This window comes from Marmota flaviventris, chromosome 9 (assembly GCF_047511675.1).
Source record: "Marmota flaviventris isolate mMarFla1 chromosome 9, mMarFla1.hap1, whole genome shotgun sequence".
NCBI classification, from domain to species: Eukaryota; Metazoa; Chordata; class Mammalia; order Rodentia; family Sciuridae; genus Marmota; species Marmota flaviventris.
In genome coordinates this window covers 69,678,488-69,699,543 of record NC_092506.1, presented here as the reverse complement: position 1 = coordinate 69,699,543, position 21,056 = coordinate 69,678,488, and the positions used below count along the sequence as shown (strand labels likewise).

Below are 21,056 nucleotides of genomic sequence, written 5' to 3'. Positions count from 1 at the left end.
AAGATCCATTGACAACTAAAAAAAAATTTAAAAAAATGTCAGTTGTTCTCCATAGATGTATCTTCAGATTTCACCATCTCTCTTCTTTGTTTTAGGATGTTTTCCTTTTGATGGTTATATCTCAGGATATTTTGTTTGTGATGAAAAAATCCAAGTAGTACCATTCAATCAATTTTGTACACATTTCAATTTTATAATTATATAGATGAGATGTTTAGCCTACTGTAATATTGGTTGGATCAACCAGATATTATAATCATAAGGACAATGCTATCATTTTCATGTGAGGTGCCTCTAAAAGCTTACCTGTGAGATACTGTCAGAGGGATGTGAGGGGAAATGATTGGGTTGTGAGAACTGTTAACCCAATCAGTGAATTAATACCCTGATGGAATTAACTGAATGATAACTGGAGGCAGGTGGGGTGTGGCTGGAGAAGGTGGGACATTGTGGGTGTGCCTCTGGGTATATATTTGTATTTGGCAAGTGGAGAGCGCTCTCTCCTCTCTCTCTCTCTCTCTCTCTCTCTCTCTCTCTCTCTCTCTCTCTCTCCTTCCTGATAATCATGTGAGCTTCTTCCCTTCTCCATACTCTTCTACCCTGATGTTCAGCCCCACTTAGAGTCCCAAGGAATAAAGCCAGCCTCTTGAGGACTGAGACCTCTAAAACTGTGAGCCCCCAAATAAACTTTTCATCGTCTACAATTGTTCTGGTCATTTTTTTTTAGTCACCACAGCAAAAAAGCTGACTAAAACAAACAACGAATAAATGCAGACCCACTTTGTCAATTGCTTCTAGAAATGTCCTGTTTCTTAGATCTAAATATATTTAAACCTAAATCATCAGCTCCATAAGGACCAATCAGTACCCTAAAGTGTTCATTTTGTAAAAGTTTTTAAGATTGTAGATACACAAACATTTCCCATATTTTCTTTAATGTGTGAGTCTCATCATATATGTATCTTTGCATTATATTTGAGACAACTGGAGACTGCTACTGACAAGGTATTAATAGATGACTGATAGATACTATATTTTCAATGATATTCATGTATATGTGTGTATATATTTTTAATATACATGTATATATTTATATTTTATATATTACTCATTATATATAATATATATAATTATTCCTCATTATACATATGCATGTATGTATAAAATGAGGAATCTATTTGCTTCCTAATTAGTAGTAATTCCTCATTGTAACTTCTTTTCTTATTTATGAGTAATTCTTTGTGATTACCTCTCTTTCTTTTTCTTTTTCTTTTTATACAAGAGTCTTTCTTGAAATTTCAAACTATATTCTGCATTTTTGAGATGTACTGGTGTGTACTGGTCTCCAGAATCTTAAGATAAACTAATAAATGGATTATATAGATATAAAGGAAAATATTGCCATCTTATTTTTACGTTGTGAATTGGATGCCGAGGGGTTCATCTTTGATGGAAGTTGCTGGAATTTGTTTGGAAGACCAAAGCATTATTATGAATGCTTTTGCATGGGGTGGGGGAACCATTAATTTTTTCACTCTTTTGTAAGACACATGACATCTGTAAGAAAAATAGACATTTTTATCTATACTGGACAGAATTAATCAGTTGTAAAGACCATTGGTCCAGTGCTGCCATAGTCTCAAAATCTCTTTTGCACAGAGAACAGGTTATTATTAATGAGGCCAGTAATGGAACTAGAAATTTCACTTTATCAGAACACACTCTTTCAGCAATATCTTGAAGAAGACAATATTCAAAAAAGAAACAGTCATGTAGAAATAACATTCTCCCCAAAGAGTGTGAAACAGTGAATTTATAACCTTAGTTTGGAGCTTTATTTTTTTAAGTGAGAAAAAAGAAAGAGCAAAAGATAGTTGTCAAAAATGATGAATTGAAGATCTTGAAAATAAAGTGGAAGAAAAGAAACTTGTCAACATTCAAGCCAAACTTTAGAAATCTATACACTCCTTTAGAGTATCCTGACAAAGTGTCTATATATTGTTCCTGACTTCATGAGATGTGCAAATAGAGGGATTCTTGCTTGCAGATTGCAAAAGTGATCTACATGTGACTTCATTTGGGAAAAGGTTTTTGGTGATACATTTTGAACATATGAATTTGCAGGATCAACAACCTGCTTGCTAAAAGGTGCCATGGATGGCCTCCTATTTCTCAGGTCATTGCACTCATTCTGCCTTGGTAATCCTTCCAACATTGAACTTGGAGATCCAGCTTCTAAATGCAAAGTTCAGTGAGGTCATTCACCACAGAAAAACTATCCAGGACCTTCGTGTATTCTAGGTACTGTAGATTAAGACAATGTATTTTCTGAGCACAAGTCTAGAATTTATTTCCTCTTGATTGCATTTATATAGTGACAACTATAGCTATATTCAAATATCTAGTCTCAGAACTTTAGTCTCTGTATTTCCCATCAGAACTCATGATCTACAGTCCTTTTTGGGGTTGACATTTTTGCTTTTGTTGGCTTAATACTCAGTCCCTCAGTGGGACACACCCTTCATTCCCATTCAGTCTGTATAGTTGTTCTGTGATCCCACAAATGTGTTCATAGAATAAGGAATGTGACCAAGGCTGGTCTAATCAGAACCTGGGAGGGGGGAATTCCTTGCATTTTGAATCACTACAATAGACATATTGAATCTGAGGTCCCAGGGTCCATATTTCTAACCATTCATTTTAGAAACCATATTTAATAGGTGTTTAAAAAAGCAGGAATAAATATCAGATAACAATGTCTGAATTCCAGTCCTAATCTCTCCAGTGATTCAAGTCACAAAAATCCTGTAGTTATTTCTTGAATTTTTCAAATGACTTAAATGAATTTCTAATGAATTATCTTGTTTGTTTAATTGTACAGGATAATTTCATATGCAACTTAATATTCTAATAGATTCCCACTTTCCTGTACTGATTCTTTCTCTGGTACATTCTTTGTCCAGACTTCTGAAATTGCATTTTGGAGATATTCACTAAGTTTCTTACTTCACCTTTGTTAGAAAAACAGTGATAGCAAATTACTCTTCGGATATCATGATAACTTGCATTCTTCCTACTTTTATCCACCTTTTATGTCACTGTTCACTCTGAAGTCATTTCCAGAAGACTCCTGAATAACTCCATCTCTTCCTTTTAGCATTATGCTGCAGTTTATTTTCTCCATGAACACTGAAATTACAATGCAGATATAATCATGCATTTCCTCTTATCACGAATGCATAATAAACCCATATTTGTAAGTTAACAATTTTATATGTCACACTGAATGGCCCATAGCTTCCTCTAATAAAAACTACTTCCAAATTCATTGATTTTCCCATATATGTTTTACTTTTCTGATTTTGGTTAATTAGAAATTCTAATCACCAAATATCCCATTCCATAAGCTTTATCTATCATTAGACTCTTTTCTTTCACTTTTTCTGACATTTACTACAACCAGATAAAGCCTCTGGAAGCCCCCTCCCCCAGGACTACTTTAGTAAATCCTGTATCAACACTACCTGGACAATTGCAAAGGCCTCTTCACTGGTCACTCTCTCACCAATTTCTTAATATTCAGGTCCTGATAATTGGCTTGTATAATATGATAATACGACTCCATGATTTCCCTACTATTAATCTTCAATGGTTTTCCTGAGCTTACAAACTAAAACCCAAAACTTTCAGCATGGATCTTTATTATCTGATGCCACATGGGAGTCTCACTTAAACTTCTGATGTTTTCTCTTTCATACTTTATAATCCAAGCATATCTATTTATTTTAGTTTCCTACATATACTGTATAATGTTGCAATTACAAGTTTTTACCTATATTATCTTTACCTAGAATATTTGCTGATTTTGTCTCTATATTCTGGCATAGCCTTCAGTTCCACTTCTTTTGTAAAAACTTCCTGAAGTCCATTACATGTTTCAGAGCTCCCTCATCTGAGTTCCTACAATTGTGTCCTTATAACCACTATAGACACTACCTACTTTATTTATCTGTATTTATCTTAATTTCACAGGAACAATATATAATTTTGGAAGCAGGAATCTGTTTTTTGTTAACATATGCCCAATTCTCAGCCTATGTACAATGCAAACTAAATCATTAGTAACTGTTTATGTAATGAAATACTTAATGTATAACTATAAGCTTTTAGTTTTATGGGAAAATGATCTCTCTTTACTTACAGGTCAAACCTGCTCACTGAACATAAATAAAAGAGTGGACATGAGGAAGAAATTCCTTTGAGCTTTCAGATATAAGTATTATATTCAATTGAAGTATCTCCTTTGTATCATCTCTTTTAGAGCTATCAGAAAGGAGTGGAAGAATGAATGGGACTGTCAAGTTAGAAAGAGGAAGTATATTTTTCTAAGGGCTGTTCATAGACCACTAATAATCATACTTACACCTACTCTTCATGTGAACTTATATATCAACTACATATTAAAGGTTTATACATACGTTTTCAGTAACTCATGTAATAAACCTGAGAAACAAATTTTGTGATTTCAGTCTTTACCCATACAGTATCTAAGCCTCACAGCACTTAGGTAGCCTCATGGTTACACATTAAATGGTAGCAAGGCACAGACACATTATCTCAATTCAAAATCCAAGGCTTTTCTTTATTTGTTTACTACAAGATTTCAGCAATTAATCTATATTGCATTTGGTAAGAAATCTAGGGAAAATGATATTACAAATTTGGTAGTGGAAGTTGGTAGGGAAAATCAAAGTAAAATATTAAAAAGATACCCTGCGAATTGCTAATATAGACCACCATAATGACTAATATTTGAGTTAGTATGTATTAAACATATCAAAAAGACAGTGGATACTTTTAATAAAATTGTTCTTTCAAGGGGCTCGAGTTGTGGCTCAGTGGTAGAGTATTTGCTTAGTATGTGTGAGGCAATGTGTTTGATTCTCAGCCCCACATATAAATAAATGAATAAAATAAAGGTCCATCGATATCTAAAAAATATTTTTAAAAGATTGTTTTTTCAGGAACCTCAGGTATAATTTTCTTACCTGATTTTCCTTTATCTTCTGTGTAATCTGTTCACAGCTTCTCTCTTCATTCACGTATCTCCAAGCCCTTATTAAAAAGCCTTTGGATTAAAAATACTCTTTTTAAATTGCTTGTTATGAAACAATTTAAAATCAGTTGTTGTCATCAAAATGGACAATACAATCTCCCTATCTTTGACAGAATGACTTTATATGTACAAACTTCTCTCCAAGAATATAATCAAGGAGAAGATTCATTTTGAAAATGCCACAGACTGTACTCATCAAAGCATAGGCCAAAGATATTTTCAGTTGATTTTAGAACCACTAAATTTAATGGCAGTTTCATTAAAGTGGAATATTTGAAAGCTGGAAGATGTTATCAACCATGCAAGCATACAGCACAGCTGAAAAGTGCATTAGACTTTCATAGAAGAAAATGCTAACTAGTTATGTAGCATGAGGAAATTATTCAGGATCTTTGAACCTCAATTTCTTCTATAGTAATGTGCAGAGATTGAATCTGATTATCCACTCCTTTGTTTTTGTTTCCTTCTACCTATTTTTCTCTTATTTATGAAAAAGTCCAGAGAAGTATATGTACCTACAGTCAGGCCTATTTAAGTCATAGAATGAGACATGTATATCTTCAGGATGCAAAATCTTCTTATTAGAATTATTTCTTTTCTACTTCCAAAGTAAACATTTAGTCTTCTTATTTTTATCTAATTTTCAAACCTCCAAACTAAGATATGCTTACTTTTATCACTTGCATTAAATGTAATTTCTTCTGCTGCATTATGATATTTAAATAAGAGTAACATCATTTTTGAGCATTTACTCAACACTAGGCATTGTACTATTTGATTTGCATAGTTTTGCTAAATTATTTATGAAATTATCCATAGAAATCATCAAATACCTCTAATGTGTCAGACAGGGTATCTGCCATGACACCCATTTGATATATGACAGAATGGGAAACTTGCCAAAGTTTCAGTTATTCAAGATGAATTTATTCCTAGAGATACACTGTATGGTGTAGGGCTGATAGTCATCAACGCTGTATTGTTCATTAACATTGGTTAAGAGGGTAGATATTACCTTAAGTGCGCGTGACAAACACAAACACAAGGAAACTTTTGGAGATGATGGGAATGATGATAATTTAATGAAGACATTCAGACTTACAAATCAAATTGTATATACTGAATATTTTCAGTTTTTGTATAACAGATGCAAGTCAATAAAGATGTTTTAACAAACAGACAAATTCAAGCAAAGGAGGAAAAGAAAAGATGAAGACTTTATTGTAGAGATATGGAGTGCTTTCTTTCCCTCACAAGCTGCCACCATGTCAGTACAGTGATGAAGTACATATGAAATAACTGTGAGACTCAGACCCCATCAAGAAGGAGTTTGTGTTTTTTTTTTGTTTGTTTGTTTTGTTTTGTTTTGTTTTTTGGAATAATAGAAAGACAATGGAATCTAATAAGAATTCCTTCATCCAACAATGGCATGACTACACATTCTTTTTAAACTCACATAGAATATTCAACAAGATAGAGTACATGCTGGGCTACTAAATACAGTTTAATAAATTAAAAAGACACAGATTCTATAAATATATTCTCTTTCATGGACTCTGTTTTGTATATCAAAAACCATAAATTGACACCCTAACTCCCAATGTGACAGGTTTTGGAAATAAGGCCTTGGGAAGTAATTAAGTTTAGATGAGATTATAAGTTTGAAGCCTTCATGATGGAATTAGTGTCCATATAAGAAATGACACCAAAGAAAATACATGCACCCACTCTCTTTCCCCACCACATGAAAAGATAGAATTCTATCTGCAATCTAGGAAGAGAGCCCTCAGTAGAACCTGGTACATTAGAACACTGTTCTTAGACTTCCAGCCTCTAGAAGTGCAAAAATATATTTATTGTTTTTAAGACACTCAGTCCGTAATATTTTGTCATGGTAGCTTGAGTTGATTAATATATTCTCAGCCCATAAAGTAATTATGCTGGATATCAATAAAATAAAGTTACATTGAATATACCCAAGTATTTGGAGTGGTTTTTAAGCAATATATATCTAAATAATACGTAGATTAAAGAACAAGTCTTGAGAAAAATTTCATATTTCATAAAATTTCTTGATCAAAACAACTTAAAAAAACCTACAAGAACACCATTCTTTTTTTTTTTTTTTTTTTTTTAATTCTTATGTATGTTTATTAAAGAAAAGCTTATGTGTAGTAAACTCCACAAATCTGAAGTATATCGTTCAATTAATTTTTTTTTTTTTTAATTTTTTATTGTTGGCTGTTCAAAACATTACATAGTTCTTGATATATCATATTTCACAATTTGGTTCAAGTGGGTTATGAGCTCCCATTTTTACCCCATATACAGATTGCAGAATCACGTCAGTTACACATCCATTGATTTACATATTGCCATACTAGTGTCTGTTGTATTCTGCTGTCTTTCCTATCCTCTACTATCCCCCCTCCCCTCCCCTCCCCTCCCCTCCCCTCTTCTCTCTCTGCCCCCTTTACTGACATTCGTTTGTCCCCCTTGTATTATTTTTCCCCTTCCCCTCACTTCCTCTTGTATGTACTTTTGTATACCTCTGAGGGTCTCCTTCCATTTCCATGCATTTTCCCTTCTCTCTCCCTTTCCCTCCCACCTCTCATCCCTGTTTAATGTTAATCTTCTTCTCATGCTCTTCGACCCTACTCTGTTCTTAGCTACTCTCCTTATATCAAAGAAGACATTAGACATTTGTTTTTTAGGGATTGGCTAGCTTCACTTAGCATAATCTGCTCTAATGCCATCCATTTCCCTGTAAATTCTATGATTTTGTCATTTTTTAATGCAGAGTAATACTCCATTGTGTATAAATGCCACATTTTTTTTATCCATTCATCCATTGAAGGGCATCTAGGTTGGTTCCACAGTCTAGCTATTGTGAATTGTGCTGCTATGAACATCGATGTAGCAGTGTCCCTGTAGCATGCTCTTTTTAGGTCTTTAGGGAATAGACCGAGAAGGGGAATAGCTGGGTCAAATGGTGGCTCCATTCCCAGCTTTCCAAGAAATCTCCATACTGCTTTCCAAATTGGCTGCACCAATTTGCAGTCCCACCAGCAATGTACAAGTGTACCCTTTTCCCCACATCCTCGCCAGCACTTGTTGTTGTTTGACTTCATAATGGCTGCCAATCTAACTGGAGTGAGATGGTATCTTAGGGTGGTTTTGATTTGCATTTCTCTGACTGCTAGAGATGGTGAGCATTTTTTCATGTACTTGTTGATTGACTGTATGTCCTCCTCTGAGAAGTGTCTGTTCAGGTCCTTGGCCCATTTGTTGATTGGGTTGTTTGTTCTCTTATTGTCTAATTTTTTGAGCTCTTTGTATACTCTGGATATTAGGGCTCTATCTGAGGTGTGAGGAGTAAAGATTTGTTCCCAGGATGTAGGCTCTCTATTTACCTCTCTTATTGTATCTTTTGCTGAGAAAAAACTTTTTAGTTTGAGTAAGTCCCATTTGTTGATTCTAGTTATTAACTTTTGTGCTATGGGTGTCCTATTGAGGAATTTGGAGCCCGACCCCACCGACTGTAGATCGTAGCCAACTTTCTCTTCTATCAGACGGCGCGTCTCTGATTTGATATCAAGCTCCTTGATCCATTTTGAATTAACTTTTGTGCATGGCGAGAGAAAGGGATTCAGTTTCATTTTGTTGCATATGGATTTCCAGTTTTCCCAGCACCATTTGTTGAAGATGCTATCCTTCCTCCATTGCATGCTTTTAGCCCCTTTATCAAATATAAGATAGTTGTAGTTTTGTGGATTGGTTTCTGTGTCCTCTATTCTGTACCATTGGTCCACCCGCCTGTTTTGGTACCAGTACCATGCTGTTTTTGTTACTATTGCTCTGTAGTATAGTTTGAAGTCTGGTATCCCTATACCGCCTGATTCACACTTCCTGCTTAGCATTGTTTTTGCTATTCTGGGTCTTTTATTTTTCCATATGAATTTCATGATTGCTTTCTCTATTTCTACAAGAAATGCCGTTGGGATTTTGATTGGCATTGCATTAAACCTATAGAGAACTTTTGGTAATATCGCCATTTTGATGATGTTAGTTCTGCCTATCCATGAACAGGGTATATTTTTCCATCTTCTAAGATCTTCTTCTATTTCTCTCTTTAGGGTTCTGTAGTTTTCATTGTATAAGTCTTTCACCTCTTTTGTTAGGTTGATTCCCAAGTATTTTATTTTTTTTGAAGATATTGTGAATGGAGTGGTTGTCCTCATTTCCATTTCAGAGGATTTGTCGCTGATATACAGGAATGCCTTTGATTTATGCGTGTTGATTTTATATCCTGCCACTTTGCTGAATTCATTTATTAGCTCTAATAGTTTCTTTGTAGACCCTTTTGGGTCTGCTAGGTATAGAATCATGTCATCTGCAAATAGTGATAATTTAAGTTCTTCTTTTCCTATTTTGATGCCTTTAATTTCTTTCGTCTGTCTAATTGCTCCGGCCAGTGTTTCGAGAACTATGTTGAACAGAAGTGGTGAGAGAGGGCATCCCTGTCTTGTTCCAGATTTTAGAGGGAATGCCTTCAATTTTTCTCCATTCAGAATGATGCTAGCCTGAGGCTTAGCATAGATTGCTTTTACAATATTGAGGTATGTTCCTGTTATCCCTAGTTTTTCTAGAGTTTTGAACATAAAGGGATGCTGTACTTTGTCGAATGCTTTTTCCGCATCTATCGAGATGATCATATGGTTCTTATTTTTAAGTCTATTGATGTGGTGAATAACATTTATTGATTTCCTTATATTGAACCAGCCTTGCATCCCAGGGATGAATCCTACTTGATCATGGTGCACAATTTTTTTGATGTGCCTTTGTATCCGAGTGGCCAGAATTTTATTGAGGATTTTTGCATCTAGGTTCATTAGAGATATTGGTCTGTAGTTTTCTTTCTTTGAAGTGTCTTTGTCTGGTTTAGGTATCAGGGTGATGTTGGCCTCGTAGAATGAATTTGGAAGTTCTCCCTCTTTTTCTATTTCCCGAAGTAGCTTGAAAAGTATTGGTATTAGTTCCTCTTTAAAGGTTTTGTAAAACTCTGCTGTATACCCATCCGGTCCTGGGCTTTTCTTAGTTGGTAGTCTTTTGATGGTTTCTTCTATTTCCTCAATTGATATTGGTCTGTTTAGGTTGTCTATATCCTCCTGACTCAATCTGGGCAGATCATATGACTTAAGAAATTTATCTATGCCTTCACTATCTTCTAATTTATTGGAGTATAAGGATTCAAAATAATTTTTGATTATCTTCTGTATTTCTGAAGTGTCTGTTGTGATATTGCCTCTTTCATCCCGTATGTTAGTGATTTGAGATCTCTCTCTTCTTCTCTTCGCTAGCATGGCTAAGGGTCTGTCGATTTTGTTTATTTTTTCAAAGAACCAACTTTTAGTTTTGTCAATTTTTTCAATTGTTTCTTTTGTTTCGATTTCATTGATTTCAGCTCTGATTTTAATTATTTCTTGCCTTCTACTTCTTTTGCTGTTGTTTTGCTCTTCTTTTTCTAGGATTTTGAGATGAAGTATGAGATCATTTATTTGTTGGTTTTTTCTTTTTTTAAGGAATGAACTCCAAGCAATGAATTTTCCTCTTAGAACTGCTTTCAATGTGTCCCATAGATTCCGATATGTTGTGTCTGTGTTTTCATTAATCTCTAAGAATTTTTTAATTTCCTCCTTGATGTCTTCTATAACCCATTGATCATTCAGTAACCTATTGTTCATTCTCCAAGTGATATATTCTTTTTCCTTCCTTCTTTTATCGTTGATTTTCAGTTCCATTCCATTATGATCAGATAGGATGCATGGTATTATCTCTACTCCTTTGTATTGTCTAAGAGTTTCCCTGTGACATAATATATGATCTATTTTTGAGAAGGATCCATGTGCTGCTGAGAAAAAAGTGTAACTGTTTGATGTTGGGTGGTATATTCTATATATGTCAATTAAATCTAGGTTATTAATTGTGTTATTGAGTTCTATAGTTTCCTTATTCAACTTTTGTTTGGAAGATCTGTCCAGTGGTGAGAGAGGTGTGTTGAAGTCTCCCATGATTATTGTATGGTGGTCTATTAGACTCTTGAACTTGAGAAGAGTTTGTTTGATGAACATAGCTGCACCATTGTTTGGGGCATATATATTTATGATTGTTATGTCTTGTTGGTGTATGGTTCCCTTGAGCAGTATGTAGTGTCCCTCTTTATCCCTTTTGATTAACTTTGGCTTAAAATCTATTTTATTTGATATGAGTATGGATACTCCTGCTTGTTTCCGAAGTCCATATGAGTGATATGATTTTTCCCAACCTTTCACCTTCAGCCTATGTATGTCTTTTCCTATCAAATGCGTCTCCTGTAGGCAGCATATTGTTGGGTCTTGTTTTGTGATCCATTCTACTAGCCTGTGTCTCTTAATTGGTGAGTTTAAGCCATTAACATTTAGGGTTATTATTGAGATATGGGTTGTTCTTCCAGCCATATTTGTTTATTTATGTTACTAAACATGGTTTGTTTTCCACTTTGATTATTTTCCCCCCTTTAGCGTCCTACCTCTCACTGTTGGTTTTCATTGTTATTTTCCAGGTTAAAAAAAAATAAATGAATTTTCTTTCATTGTTGATGATAAAGCAAAATGGTACCGTTACTTTGGGAGATTTTTGATGGTTTATAAAACTAAACATATTCTTATCATATAATCCAGCAATTACACTCCTTAATATCTGCCCAAAGGAGTTGAAAATTTATGTTAATACAAAAACTTGCACACAAATTTTGCTGTAGCTTTATTCATAATTGCTAAATTTGGAAGTAATTAAGATGTCCAATCAGGTAAATGAATAAACTATGATACATATAGTCAATAGAATATTATTCAATACTAAAAATATAAAGCACCAAGTCTTGAAAAGACAAGATGAAATTTTAAATGCATATCAGGAAGTAAAATAATTCACTATGAAGAGGCTGAATATTGTATGAGTGCAACTGTATGGTATTATACAAAAGGTAAAACTATAGAAATGGCAAAAGATTAAGTGGTTTCCAGGGCTTGAAGGTTGAGGGGGAAGGATGATTAAGCAGAGCATTTTTAAGGCAGGGAAAATACTGGATATGATACAGTAATGATGGATATGTCATTATACATTTGTTTCAAATCCATACAATGTACCATCCAAGACTGAATCCTGCCTGTGGATATCAGGTGAATATTATGTGTCAGTGTAGTTTAATCAGATGTAGCAAATGTGCCACTTAAATGTGAGAGACTACACATATGTGGGTTAAAGGTGTGTGACAAATATCTACCCTCCTAAAACTGCTTTAAAAAGTACTGGGCTGGGGATGTGGCTCAGGCAGTGGCGCGCTCCCCTGGCATGCGTGCAGCCCGGGTTCGATCCTCAGCACCACATACAAACAAAGATGATGTGTCCGTTGAAAAAACTGAAAAATAAATATTTAAAAATTCTCTCTCTCTCTCTCTCCCCTTCCCTCCTTCCCTCCCTCTTTCTTAAAAAAAAAATGAAGTACTGAATATTTTTAAATTACATGAAAATTGTGAGATATTATAGAAAAGTAGTGCTGAGAATAAAGTCTACAGTCTTGAATGCATATATTGGGAAAATGTCAATTAAATAATAAAATGTCCCACTTTAGAAACTAGTGAGAACAATTTAAACTTTAACAAAGCAGAAAAAATGGGAATAATAAAAATTAGAACATAAATCAATGATTCTAAAAACAGAAAAACAGAGAAAATCAACAAAGTCAAAAGCTGATTTTTAAAAGATTAAATAAAATTGATAAATCCTATTTAAGATAAACAGAAAAAGGAGTGGATACACAAATAACCAGTATGAGAAATGAAAGAGGAGTTACCACTTCAGAACTTATGGGCACTGAGAGGATAAAATTAACATCATAAACAAATTCTGTAACTTAGACAACAATTCCTTGAAAAAGATAAACTACCAAATCTCACATGCGAAAAACATTGCTAAACTGAGTAGTCTTGTTCTACTACAGGAACTGGATTAATACTTCCTGATCTCCCTCAAACAAAGCACCTTTGTCTGAAGGGTTCACTGGTAAATTCTACAAAATGTCTAAACACAAAATGATGCCGATGCTCTACAACCTCTTCTAGGAGATATAGTCAGGAGGAGCATTTCTTAACTGAATCTATGAGGTCTGTAATGCCAATACCAAACCAGATGTAAATGTTACAAGAAAGAGAATGGCAGATCAGCATCTATCAAAAATACAATAGAAAACTCTCCAATAAAACATTAGAAAAGTGAATCCAGCAATGTATACAAAGAGTTGTACATCACCAGGAGTGGAATCAATTCAACATTTGAAAATCAATTCATGTAATCCACTGCATCAACACCCTAAAGGAATTCCATCAAGGGATCACATCAAACGTTGATAAAAAACCACATCTTTAAATATAATATCCAGTTGTGATAAAAATTCCCAGTAAATTAAGAATAGAAGAGAACTTCCTTTACTTGATCAAAACAACTAAAAAAATCTACAAGAACATCAGTCTTAATGGTAATGATGTTCCCTTTTGCCATTCATATCATGTCAGAAGCCCTAGGTTTATGGTTTAGATGTGAGATGTCCCTCCCTCTTTGCCAAAGTTCACACAGCTTTGCAGGGCCTGAAACAGTCTTTTCAGATTCCAATAATCTTGGACAGCAATGGCCAAAATAAGAATAATAACAAATGCTTAAAGGCCAGCTTCCAAATGTACTCTGAACAGGGAAAGCCTTAATTCAATCACGTGTCTGTGGAGCTATGTGTCTATGGAGCGGTGACTGTGAACTTGAGGACTAGTGAACTCTGACTTAGAAATCAAAGCATAGCTCAGATCTCTCTGGGTGAAAGAAAGCTAAAGACATCTGCCATCTTCCCCTTATCACACTCCAGATGATTCTGCAGGGATGATGTTTGAGCCTTTTCCATCTAGTTTCTAGGACAACAGTCTTTAATGCTCTTTTCTATGACTGGCTTGCTCCCTCTGTAGAAAACATACCTTGAGTCTTTTGCTTATTTTGGTTCTGTAAACTTTCTAGATTCATGTTGCCCTGACAATCCACATGGCCACTTCTGACATTCAGAGGCTCATTTGTTTCATGCTAATGCCTTTGGAATTCAAAATGAGACTCAAGGCCATCACCAGATGTTGCTGCAACAGACCCTCACTGGACACTGTTCACATCCTCAGGCTCCTCCTGGGTGTCTGACTAAACCTTGGGATTAGAATGGTGCTTTCATGATTCCAGAAACAATAGACATATTTACTGAAGAAAAGAATAACAACCAAAACAATGACAAGAAGGATGAGGAAGAATCGGGGGGAGAAAAAGAAGGAGGATGAGTAGAAGGAATGCAAATATTGGTGGCAGAACTGATTCATCATTGTTATGTGTTTCAGACTGGGGATTACTTTTTTTTCAAGAGTCTACAATATTTTAAAAAACATTTCACTTTCTAGTCTTTCTTTTCTAGTCTAAGGAGACTCTCTCCAAGGTGACTAGGGGACTTCTGGTCACTGAATGCACTGTTTTTGTTGTTGCTATTATTTGTTTGCTTTTTTTAGGTTTACATCTTTATCTCTCAGCACCTGCTGGCTCTGATAGCATTTGCAGGAGCTATCATGAGCTTTGGAAAAAATATCCATAATCAGTGCTTATACATTACTCACAAGTTGTGAATCCTTGGGCATGTCACTGAAAATGTCTGAGACTTACTATCTAAACAAACAAAAAGGGAGTATTAATAAATGTTTTGTACCATCGAAGTAAGAATAAAACATGTTAGAATCGTTTCCTAGGAAAGGGATATACAGGGTAGTAACATTCTCAAATCATATTTTATTTTTATTTAAATATTGATTATACTCTTGTGGGCATTATAGTGATTTTACAAGCAAAAAGCAAGGGAAATTTTTCCTTTCTTAATGATCTTATGTTCTGGATTCATACATTAGGATAGCTTATCAAGAAATATTTAATATATTCTCAACATCTATAAAACACATAATGAATAGTAATTAATTTTTTGTCCTTTTGGGGAAGTTAAATTTTTATTTTACCACAGGGGAAGTAGTTTGGGCACTAAAACTATATCCAGCACTAGGTGAAACTTTGAAGATAAGTTCAACTCAAAATTATATATATATGTAAAATTATATATATATATATAATTTTGAGTTGAACTTATTATATATATATATATATATATATATATATATATATATATATATATATATATATATATATCTCCTAACTCTTAAAAGTGGCACTTAGTCAGATAAATTGTGTGTGTCCACCTAAATTCTGTACCATCAAATACCTGCTACACATGGCTCAGAATATTATTGTTTTATTTGTTTCCTAGGTCAGGGACACAAGCTTCCTTCTATGCTTATTCTCCTCACAGTTGTCTCTAATTCAACCCTTTGGGACTTTAGCTAAACCCTCTTAAACATGTGTTTATCCTATTGAACTTCAACTTCTACTCAATGTCCAACTCCTGACACGACATGGTCACTAAGCACTTAGTGTCATTCAATTTTTATAGTTCAGTCCAGCATTGACCACACTGGCTGGATACACACTGAGTTTTATTGGCAACTTTAGGATGGTGACATAGACAAAGTTTGATTGCATGTTCATTGCTTTGACACTCATTCAAATCCTTTAGTATTTATTGCCTATTATAGTTCAGGTACTATCTTGGGCACTGAAGTACAAGTTTATAGACTGGAAAGCAGACAAAAAAAAAAATAGAAGCAGAATCTATCTGACAGTATGAGATAAGTAAAGTAAGTGTGGCACCTCACTACCTGAGAGGAGATGGGAAGATTCACATGAGAAGAGCATTACCAGATATCCGGATGTAAAGGAGTACATGAAGCATTCTGGTGAAAGGAAAGCTTGTAAGAAGTAAATCTGGAACCACAAACAGGGATTGAATCAGAGATCTTGATGTGGAAAACAATGAGTTATTTTCCGCATTAAAATTAATATTTCCTAAGAAGTAAGCTTAAAAGTCATGTAAAACTTTGTAAAGATGGATGTAGCTTTATCTTAATTTAAGAACTATTATTACAACTTGGACTTTGGAACATGGGCATTGCTAAAATACATAAATATTGATTGATGACAGCTTTCCCATCATCTACAAAGTACTTTCCTTTCTCTGAAGAAAGGACAAAATGAATGTTCATGCACCCATCTTATGTAGGGCATATCTTCCCTGCCTGGTCCTAAGAGCCCCTCAGAAAGATATTCAGTAAACGTAAGTATTCTGAATGTCCCTTGAATATCACTTTTGATTCTGTATTTACAACCTTCATCCATGCATTACTGACTCTCAAAACTAGCGCTGTGGCTGATTCCTATTTCTGTCTTCCTGTTAGAGGTGCCAGGTTCCATATAGTTCTCAGGATCCATGTGAGTGGAACTTAAGGGGTTTCTTCTAGAAATTTTAAGAATTGGATAGTGGATAGTTTAAGAACCTTCCAGATTTCATGTAATTAGGTCCTAAATAAATTAGAAAAAAAATCCTTAAAAACATTTCTTTATGATCATGAAATTATTAAAAACCCCAGGGTCCCCTCCAAAAGACCCTTAATGAAGTGAAAGCAGTGAGTGGTACAGGACAAAACAATGGCTGCCTCCTCTGAAGAGTTATGGTCAGTAGCCTGAGCTAAAATAAGTGCAGAATTCTAAAGTGCCTTGTATAAGCAGTTAGGTTTCATCTTCAATGAATGCATTAAGTTAAAGCAGCCCTAGTTGTACAGAATCTACTGGAAACCAAAATTAATTATGTAGATCCTCTTGGGAAAAAATTCTGTGCAGCTCTCAGAATCTCACAGGTTAACTCAATGAAACATAAAATAATATTATTTATTATATTCATGAGGAAGGAAACTTCTACAAGTAGGAGTAAGTAGAAAGACAAAAATAGTTATATCACCATTCAGATATTAGAATTATCAGACACAGAAGATAAAATAACTATGTTTAAAATGCATAAAAAAGGAAAAAAAATAACTTCAAATATGACTGAGAAGCCAAGGCATGTCCAAATTCAATTTATAATCACTGCAACCACTCACTTGCATATTTCATAAGCAGCCTTGCTCCCTGTTTTTTGGCAGAAGGGTACAATCAGTGATTCACAGAAAATTTTTTAGGATAATGAAACAATTATTTGTGGTATCCTAATGGCAAATATAAAATAATGGTACTTATTTGCCAAAATCTACAGAAATTTGAAATAAAAAAGTTGAACTTTAGTTATGTAATTTTATAAAAATTATGTAAGAGGTCCGGCAATACCTGCATATAATACAGCCTATGACATATGTACCTATCTCTATTACAAATGTAGTTCACACTTCACAGAATGGATTGGAGAAAAAATACTGAATTTGGGCAATGAGGGAGGCTATAAAATGAAAGAGGAACTGAATATATCATTGTATTATATTTGTTACAGTTGCTTTTGATGGGGTTATGGATTAACAACCTTAATATAACTACCATTTTCACTGTAACTACAAAATTAAACAAATGGATAAGCAGTGGTGGCATATAGTATTCTGACTGTTGAAATAGGAGGTTACAAAAAGCAAGGGGAGTGATCACTTCAGCAGCACATATACTAAAATTGGAACTATAGAGAGAAGATTAGCATGGTCCTTGTGCAAGGCTGACATACAAATTCATGAAGTATTCCATATTCAGGGAAAACAAAACAAGGGGAAGAAAACACAGTGGACCATGTAGTAGTGGGTTAGAGTTAGATATATCAGTACAAACTCAAGTTGATTTAATGTAGATAAATATGGTTAAGAAATATGCACAGGTTTGTGTATATTCCCAAGGAAACATATATTTCCTTTCTCTCTTCAGTCTAGGAAACAATGTCAATCAAGAAAAAAATCAATGACAATCAATGAACATACCTAAAATTAGTTCTAATATGATTATCCATTAAAAGAAACTGGGTTGCTTAAAGAAATAGCTGTTCTAGGGCCAGGGAAGAATATTTACAAGATAAGCCTGGTGCAGTATATAATGCATTAAATTTAGCGAAGTGTTCAAAAATAAAATTTATCAAAAAACAAACAGTCTACAAAAATGAGGGTATAAAATTAAAAACAAACACACAGGGGCCAACTTTAAGAGATCTCAAAGACTAAAGATAATAGAGGAAAATATTACATAAAGCAGTACTGGGTGATAACTCAATGTATAAATATATAGAAAGAATCTATTAAATTAATAAATGATTTAGTAAAGTGGGAGAGCAGAGACAAATCTGTGCAGGAAAATTTCAGGTGATTTACGTGGCTACTTCATGCTTAAAGAAGTAAAACATATCCTCTTTTCTTAAAACTGGGCCAAAGGCCAACATTATACTGAATGGAGAAAAACTGGAAGCATATCCTCTAAAATCAAGAGCAAAACAAAGATGTCCACTCTCACCAATCCTATTCAACATAGTTCTTGAAACACATGCAAAATGATCAAGCAGAAAAAGAAAATTAAAGGGATACAAATAGGAAAATAAGTCAAATTGTCTCTGTTTGATGATGATAGGATCCTGCATTTAGAAGATCCAAAGAATTACACCAGAAGACTTCTAGGGCTGATAAATAACTTTAGAAAGTAGCAGGACAGAAGATCAGTATACATAAATTAGTTGCTTTTCTATATTCCAATAGTGAATCTGCTGAAGAAGATATTAGGATATCTATCCCATTGAAAATACCTTGGGAAAAAATAAAGAAATATTTGGGAATAAATTTAACCAAGGAGTTGAAGGACCTCTATGTTAAAATATAGAACATTGAAGAAAGAAATTGAGGAAGAGCTTAGAAGATGAAAACTGCCCCCTTCATGTTCTTAGGCAGAATTTAGATTGTCAAAATGATCAGAATACCAGAAAACTCATATAAATACAATGTAATCCCCAACCATATACCAATGACATTCTTCACAGAATTATTAAAAACAGTTCTAAAATTTATTTGGAAGAATAAGAGACCAAGAATATCCAAAGTAATACTGAGAAAGAAGAAGTGATGATGGACATTAAATTATACAATTACTGGATCTTAAATTATACAATAGTGATAGAAGGGAAAAGAAAACAAACCAGTGTGGGCTCATCAAAACACAGAGACAAACCAGCATAGTTATAGTCATTTGATACTCAAAAAAAGGTACCCAAATCACAAAATGGAGAAAAGATATTTATTAAACAAGTGGTACTGGGAAAACTGTGTATCCGTATGTAGGAGAATGAAACTGGATCACTATTTTTTTTACCCTGCACAAATGTCAACTCAAGGTGGATCAAAGACCAAGGAATTAGACCAGACACTTTGCAACTGCTAGAACAAACTATAGGTTTAACACTCCAACATATATTCATAGGCATTGACTTCCTTAAAAGTCCCCTAATGTACAAAAAATAAAACTGAGAATCAATAAGTGGGATAGCAATAAATTAAGAAGCTTCTGCATAGCAGAGGAAACAAGAACATAAAGCAAGAGCATATAGAATGGAAAAAAATTATCAGTTGCTCCTCCCACGTGAAATTATTATCCAGAAAATATGAGGAACTCAAAAAACTTAACACCCAAAGCCAAATAACTCAATCAATAAATGGGCAAAAGAACTAAGTGGATATTTCTCAAAAGAAGAAATATAAACAGTCAAGAAGTATGTAAAAAAAATGTTCAACATCCTTGACAGTCAGGGAAATGCAAATCAAAATTACATTTAGAGTTCATCTCACTCTAACTAGAATAGCAATAAGTAAGCATAATAATAATAATAAATCCTGGTGAGGATGTAGGGGAAAAGGCACACTCTTACATTATTGGTAGATCTACAAATTAGTACAATCCTGCTGGAAAGCATTATGTAGATTCCTCAAAATCTAGGAATGAAACAACCATGTGACCCAGCTACCCCACTCCTTGATATTAATCCTAAAGAGCTGAAAGCAGAAAACGATGGTGAAGCAGACTCATTAATATTTATCACACTGCAATTTACAATAGCCAAGTTATAGGATCAAGCCCATCAACAGAAGAATTGACTAAGTTTCACTTAGTCATAAGGAAGAATGAGATTATGGCATTCTCTGCTAAATGGATGGAATTGGAGAACATCATGCTAAGTGGAATAAGCCAAACTCAGAAGGTCAAGGGTCAAATGTTTTTTCATACATCAAAATAATGGGGGGAGTGGGGCAGGCATGAATCCCGTAAAAATAAAAGGGAGATCTTTAGAGTAGAGAAAGGGGACAGATCAGAAGGGACAAGAGATGTATGAGAAAAGGAGTAACAATGGAAGTAAAATGACCAAATTGTGCTATGTACACATATGACATATGACCATACCTCAGTTAATTTCTAAGATATATATCTATCTTTTAAAGCACCAATTTAAAAAAAACAACAACAACAACAACTTATAAATCAACAGAAGGAAGTTCAGTAGAGGAAGATGAGTAAGGGGAGTAAGGAGGGAAAAAGGAAGTATTTAGGACTGAATGAAACAAATAATATTTCATTCATTTATGACTATGTCAAAATGAACCACAATATTATGCATAGTATAATGCACTAATAAAAGCATAAAATGGACTGAACATAGAAAATTCCTAACAGATTAAAAGAAAACTAATAATAAATTATTTTTAAACCAAAGATTCAAAATATTCTTCAAAAAGAAAACTGAATCTCATGATTTAAAAACCTAAACACTAGAGAAACAGATCATTATCTAGTTTATACAAATTTCAGAGGGTAGAGAAAACAGAAAAGGCTCTCCTCAATTAAATCTATGAAGATGATACAACCTTACTAATGACCAAAGGATGTT

General features: G+C 34.1%; 1 non-coding gene across 1 annotated transcript; it reads left to right on the top strand.

Moving 5' to 3' along the window:
* Positions 1–17,792: 17,792 nt before the first annotated feature.
* Positions 17,793–17,899, top strand: LOC114098646 (U6 spliceosomal RNA). The gene has a single exon (XR_003583757.1). It is a non-coding gene; the product is annotated as a U6 spliceosomal RNA (small nuclear RNA).
* Positions 17,900–21,056: the final 3,157 nt, after the last annotated feature.